This window comes from Amblyomma maculatum, chromosome 6 (assembly GCF_055883805.1).
Source record: "Amblyomma maculatum isolate TAMU_Amacu chromosome 6, ASM5588380v1, whole genome shotgun sequence".
Taxonomy (NCBI): domain Eukaryota; kingdom Metazoa; phylum Arthropoda; class Arachnida; order Ixodida; family Ixodidae; genus Amblyomma; species Amblyomma maculatum.
Genome location: NC_139349.1, coordinates 87,545,952 through 87,553,274, shown reverse-complemented (window position 1 = coordinate 87,553,274; position 7,323 = coordinate 87,545,952). Strand labels below are relative to the sequence as shown.

Sequence of the window (7,323 nt, the reverse complement as noted above, 5' to 3'; positions counted from 1 at the left end):
TAGATAACCCTAGACACAGCAGGTGTCATCCTATAGACGCGTTACCGACACTAGGTTTCTTTAGAAATAACTTGACAATCGACGTCATAGGAAACCTACGCAGCCTAGGCGGAAACGAATAGTTACTGTAAGGTTTTTTTTTTTTTTTTAATTTAGGCTTGCACCCATACGTCCGCGTGGGTATAGGATTTCTATCCAGGGTCAGCAACTGCTCAAAGCTCTGTGGTACTCGAGACGTCATACCTCGCTCCGTCGCAACCAGGCGCAAAGTCCATCGTGGGAATCGCATCAGCGAAGGCGGCCTAATTGCCACATGTTACCTCTTACTCAAACTGCCGGAAGCCATGGTGTGACCGCTTGTTGACCAACCGAAACGAGCATAGAACAAATTATGATTGATATTTTAAAGGCGGACAGGTTGCATTACGTTTCATTATGCCAATGCAATCGAAGTTTCTGGAGACTGGAAGCGCGCATCATTTTTTAATTGATCCCTTTTAGAATAGACTTCAGTGGCCACCGCAATATTCAAGGGAGTTCCCAGAAACGCGGCGACAGTTGTGTTATTTACGATAAGCAGCCGCATTAGGCCCTGAAGCTGGGCCTGTTGGTATTTAATAAATTAACATTATTTCCAAGATGCAAATTTTCAGCCACGAAAAGCTTTACGTATTGCTTGCGTTTAATGCCACTGATACGCGGTCGAACACATTGCTGACAAAGGTTTGAGCAACAAGATTTACCTTTTAAGACACGAAAGTAGCATACTATTTTTCTAACATATCAATTTATCTATTTATCTTAAATGAATGAAGCCGCACGCAACTATTTCTATTATGTTCTATATCATTTGTAATGATTTCGCGCATTATTTTTTGCTGTATCGAACTCTTGTCGATAAGTGGCACGGCGATGGTGATGACGGCTTCGCCATATTTTCAGTGCGTCTTTACTAGAAAGCAATTTTACTCAGCGGCAAAACTCCGATCAAGACCTACACAGCCTCGTTGAGAAGTTCCGGGCAAATTCTCCACCCTTAGCTTTCTTTGATTACTGGTCGTCTTCCTCTTGAGTACAAAATGGTGTCCATTAAGAAAATAAACTGGATGGTTACTGTCGTGAGACACGAGTGTGACCGAAAGTTGTGGAAGCGTTTCATTTGTCTGTATATCGTTCTGAGTGCCAAATGCAGGAATACTGCTACATCGGCATGACGTCACGCCAGCGCACTGCAACAGTAATCGACGCTGTCTTTCTCCTCCTCCTCGCATTCCTTTCCTAACCATTTCGCTCAACGCCTATATTAACACGCACCACAGCAATAAATGTTGTCTTGGTCCACCCACCGCTGTGTACGATGAAGATTCTTCAGAGTCGACGAGGATGGGATAACAACGGGTCGCCCTCTTAGTACGCCGCAGCCATCGCCACCATGGGAGTATATGCCCACCCGCCGCAGTTTTACAAAATGAGCGCCATGTGGCCAGCTTACTAAGTGCGACTAGAGGCCTTATTTGAAGGCAATGGCGTCACGGACGACGAGAAGAAGCGCGTCCTGTTGGTTGCAGCGCTTACTACTCATACCGTGGATTTACTTAGTGGTCGATGCGCAGCAGAAATGGTGAATCAACTTTCTTACACCTACGTGGTAGCTTTGTTGTAGAAGCACTTTTCTCCGCAAATAAACGAGCACAGTATTACAAATTCTTTACACGCAACCAGCTGTCAGTCGAATCTGTTGAAGGCTTCATAGTTGCCATTCCTCAAATAACGGCATATGCAATTTTGGCGCAACATTGGATCGAATGCTGCGAGGTAGCATCGTTTGTGCGCTGTAAAGCGCAGGAGTGCGTCTACAGTTGCTTGCGAAGCCTAAGCTGATAAGGAGCGAAGCAGAAGAAATTGTGCTATCAGCCGAAATGGCAGAAGCGAGCGCGCACCAAATAAGGAGCCACGCCGAGAAAAGAAATGCATGGAAGGACAGTCTTATCGCTCCAAAAATCTGCCCCGGATTATTTCTTGCAACAGCTGCGGATTGAAAGGACACGAGTTAGAGGATTGCCGATTCCGTTCAGCAATATGCTTCATGTGCCGACAGCGGGGCCATATCGCCCGAGCGTCAGTTTCCATCGAGATAAAGAAAGTTCATTGAAAGGCCAATAGGACCATCGCATCAAGCAAATGCATTATCGTCTCGGGAGGAGAGCACATCTGTGGGAACGGACCGTATAATTGCGTTGGAAGCAGCGGACAGTCATGTCAGTCATGAAGGCACCACGCCATCCATTGTACGCACATTGAATTGTTGGGGCATTCTAGACAAGGAAGTGTGGCTCAAGCTGAGTGATTTGCCATTGAAACCGACTTGCTTCCTGGGTAGGCCTCTGGTTCAGGGACGACTCAAGCTCAAAGTTTCAGCCAGAAACCAGTCGTTTGATGAAACCCTGGCGGTCCTCGGTTGCTCCGGCCCCAACCTGTGCGGACGCGGCCTGATCCAGGCATTCAGCATGCTGGAGGCGCCAGTAATGAACGTCAACACGACAGGTGAGCGCAAGCCTTTCGTAGGGATGGACGATGCTAACATACACCGTTTGGTACCAGAATTAGCTGACTTGTTCGCGCCAGGTCTACGTCGCATCACAAATTCACCGGTACACTTTGAGATGCGGAAAACGTGGTACCGAAAGTTTCGGAAGCATGCGAAGTTCTATAGGCCTTTCATCATAGGGTAGACGCTGAACTTCAGCGCCTTCTGGCCGCGGGCATTATTGTTCCTGTCCTTCATTCGACGTGGGTCGCAACGGGGTTGCCGGGAGTAAAGCGGACCGGCAACATTCGCCTCTGCGGTGATTTTGAACTCACGGTAAACGAAATTTGTCACAGTGAACAATATCCGTTGCCCCGGGTATGAGACATCCTGGTAACGTTGAACGGTGAGCATATTCTTACCACGATAGATTTGCGGCAGGCTTACAATCACCTACTCTTAGACGAGATAGCCATTCTACTTATGACCATAAACATGCATAAGAGATTGTTTAGCTAACTCGCCTGCCATTTGGAATGGCGTTCGCGCCTGCAGTGTTCCAACGCCGCATGGAGACCGCATTACAAGGACTTCCTGGGGTTCAGGTCTACTTAGGTGACGTCATCATCGCAGAGAAATAAGATGACTGCACCACACTGAACGAAGTTTTGCGGAGGTTTCGGGAAAATGGCATACGTTTGAATGCGGACAAGTGCAAGTTCCATCGTGCAGAGTTGGATTTCCTGGGACATCGAACTAGTGCTCAGAGACGGCAACCAAAGTCGGAAAATGTGGAGACCGTTCTTCGGATGCAGGTGCGCGTAACCTCACAGAATTAAGGTCGTATCTAGGCATGGTAACATACTCCCACACGTTTGTTCCCAATGCATCTGTAGTCATGGCCCCACTGTATCAACTGCTCCGCAAGGAAGCTAAGTGGGAGTGTGGTCCCTCTCAACGACGGGCGTTCAGCAAGGTGAAGTACTTCCTTAAGTCCGCCGATTTTCTGGCGTATTTTGACCCACTTAAGCCTCTTGTCCTGGAATGCGATGCCTCACTGCATAGCATCGGTGCAGTGGCTTTCTCACGATGTCGGGGAGGGGGTGGGTAGGCCTATAGGCTTCTGTTCTCTGGTACTGATGAAAGCCGAGTGAAAGTATTCACAACTGGAGCGCACAGCTATGGCTCTAGTTTTTGGGGTCTCGAAATTCCGCAGTACCTACTCGGTAAGCCATACTTCGAGGAAGGTCGATGCAAGGAATTCTCGTTTGCTGCAATAGCAATTGGCCCGGTTGAGCGTCTGAGAGCCGGGAAAATCAGGCGGTCCTTGTGCAATTGCCTAAGGTCAAAAATGGGAAGGAGCAGGCCCGCGGCATATACTTTGTGCGTCGATGCATGGACAGGCAGGTGAAGAACATCCGTCAAGAGTGTGTGGTGGGCAGATGAGAGCATGGTGTGTTGGACCTGGGTGAGATGAAAATAGGGTGCAGTATGTAAGGATACGATTGAGAGAAGAGCATGTGTGAGCTGACATGCATCCTTCTCGCTCAGGCCCGGCAGCCTCCTGACCGTCCGCCGACTAGTTGGCATACTAGACCACTTATTGATGGAGGTGCTCTTGGAGGGCAATTTCAAGGATTTTGCATGTTGAGACGCGGTATACATGGGTGCATTATTTATGTGTAAGAGAGGAGATGATTGACTAAGCATTCGCGGGGATATGGGATAGAAGCACAATCTCGCTTTTTTCACTGGCGAGTTGAATTCCGATGGTGGACAGAAAGGAAAAGATGAGGTCGAGGACTCATTGCAAAGTCTCCTCCCCTCTCCTGATGAGCCGTCAGTGCACCAGAAGATGATGTCATCGGCGCATATTAACCGGTGACGGTACTTGACTTCCTGGAGTCATTGAGCAGGTGGAACGATGGCAGTGTTGAACAAAGTACGTGAAAGCAGTCTTTTGGGTTTTGCCGCGGGTCACTTTAATTGGTGTAGTTAGTGTTGTTCAGGCGGAACCGAGCTGTGCGCTCTTGTAGAAAATGTTGCAGGTTGATGTATGTGTTCCGCCAACAAATGCTTGTATGTATGGCTCCAATTAAGCATGTGGTTGCGGGCAATGCTATCAGAAGGATTGCGGACGTCTACTGTGATGTGCACGTCGACGTGGGATAAGTGATGGTTGAGTAAGGTTTCCTTAGAAGAAGAACAGGTCCTGGGCGGAGGCATTATTTCGGAAGACAAAATCTGTGTGAGAAGGCCTCCCCTTCGTGTGAACTAATTATTATTATTAAGGTGATGGTTTCAAGGTGGTCTTGGAAAAGGTCCATGGCCATCCTTTCCTTTGTCTTCTCCACGCATGATGCGAGAGAAATGAGACATAGATTTAGAGTCGACGAGAGTGTCCCAGGTTTAGGAATCATGGACACTTTAGACGTCTTCTAGTCCCAAAGAAGGGTGTCGTCTCTCCATGGCTGGTGTACAGAGAAAGAAGGAATTAATTATAATAATTGATTCACAGGAAAAGAATGTCTTAGTATCTGTCAGACACATTCTGTGGACGCCTGAACCACGCTATAAGGGAAGGGACGAAGGTGGGAGTGAAAGTGGAAAGAGAGAAGCAGGAGTCGGTAGTGGAGGGCCGCGGAGTAATTTCGACCACCTGGGGATCTTTAACGTGCGCTGAAATCGCCCAGCACACAAACGCCTCTCCGTTTCGCCTCCATCGAAACGCAGCAGGATTCTTTTTCCGCTTCAGGGAGATTCCTGAGGAAAGTAAAACAGTACAGGTCGGCTAGGTTTAATGGTTCATCTAGGGAAAGAAAGGCTGGAGTCCTCGTCATGGAGTGGATAGGAGGATAGAAGTGGAGAAATATATAGTCTCTGCATGGTGTTTGCCAACTCTGGTACCCCGAAAAGTGAGACATATATATGCGTCTAAAGCGGCGATGGCAGGGGGCTCAGGATCATGAACGGCGCCGAAGAACATCCGAGATGGTTTCTCATCGAGAGTACCATTTATCTGATCCCATACTCGGTTTCAGTTGGTGCTTGCTAGGACTGATCAAGGAATCACTGTCTTCTGTGTGTATAAAGACCTACTTATGGCGTTCCGATTTTGGAGTATTGTTGACATATACACCAGAGGAGTATGGTGCAGCGTTTCTACAAATGAATCATGTGGTGTCTCTAGGTGGTCAGCTGGGGCTGTGGTGATCTCAGTATGTGTAGCGCCTTTCTGTACCGTGTCAAGAGAGCATATCAAGTTCACGTGTTAAGATATGAGTGCAAGAGCGGATTCCAGCAGTTTTCGGAGTTCATCCCATTTGGTCTTTTTGACGCGCTTTGTTTGGCATTGAGATGAAGGGAGGTGAGGAGATTGCAGTGGTCGCTGAGGAGGCGCATATTGGTTTGGCTCCATGTGACATGGGTGCGGCCGAGCAAGAGATTGATGCTAGAGGTTGTAGATTGTTTTTTTACATAATGTCTCCCGAATAAGAGTATCAGAGATGTTTAGAACAGCCATCTCGGGCATGTGATATATGACTGAAGTATTCGTCCATGGCGAAGCGCGGCCTTTCCCTGTAAGGGTCTCATAGTCAGAGGCGAGCCGGCGGCATACTGAAAGAGGCCTTTGAGTAGGGTGCACTTGGTCGGAGGTTTGGAGAAGTTTAGGACCTCCACTGGTATTTGGGAGGAGGAGGGATAATATGCGAAGGCAGCAAGATGGAACTGCAGGCAAGATCTTGGCGGATGAAGGTGGAACCGAGTGGTTGATCGGCTGGAAGACAGTAGAGTGCTGCCCGATATCCCGGCACATTTTCTTGGCACTGGACTCCTGCAGCAACATTACATGGGTCAGGGATGGAAGGGTGAGCAGGCATTGATGTAGAGGTGGGTGGTTAGATCGTAGGCCTCGGCAATGCCGCTCTAAGTTGTGAAATGCCACAACGTATATTAGAAAAGCCCCCGTATCTCCAAAAAGGTGCATCTGGAAGGGGCGGCACGGAGTTTGAATTGGGCTTCGAGGATGTCTTGAGGGCAAGGGGCGTTCGTGGTCGCTTAGGGGAGTGAGTAGTGACCAGCATGGGGGTAGCGTGCAGTGGCTAAAGTCATCACCATTTTTTCGAGGCATCAGATAGCTTGAACAAAGGATTCATTGCATGAGACTAAGGGATTGACAAAAGTGAGAATGTCGCGAGTCATCATATCGAGAGTGGTGATGGATTCAGTGAGGGCAGCGATTTTTTTTTTTTTTTTGCAGGGACTGAGGCGATTACGAAGTGTGGCCCATTATTCAGGAAACGAAGGAGTGGAGGTAGCGTTGGGTGGGTTTAATTTAGAGGTTTGCACATCTTTGTGGCCGTGTTGTTCAAGGGACGTGATTGCTTGAACAGAGCGGCCGGTGCTTTGACGAGGGGCTTAAATTGAGTCACTGGCGGCGCTGGGAGTGCAGTGTGATTCACTGCTCTCTGAGAAGGCTCATAGTGAATTGTCATAGTTGGAATAGTTGCCAGCGTTTTAGCTCGGCCCTATGTGCCTGTGGCCTGGAGGGCAGCAGAGACAGCAGTAGATGTATTAGGCTGGCGGAGTTGGCGCGTTTTCGTTGCTGGTGGGAATGGAGGTTGATTGGGGGCTGCAGTGGATTCCGGTGGCGCAGACATAGTTAGCATTCCGCTTGACCCGTATTCAGGCTTGGTGCTTTTTTGTTGTTCTTGTACTGGACACTGAGAGGCCTTCCAGTGCAATGGAAGCACCACGGCGAGTAGGGGTGAGTTTCTTGAGGGGAATTCAGAGTT

General features: G+C 48.6%; 1 pseudogene; it reads left to right on the top strand.

The window, feature by feature from the left end:
• The first annotated feature begins 1,432 nt into the window (after positions 1-1,432).
• LOC146186218 (uncharacterized) lies at positions 1,433-3,020 on the top strand (annotated as a pseudogene).
• The last annotated feature ends 4,303 nt before the right edge of the window (positions 3,021-7,323 follow it).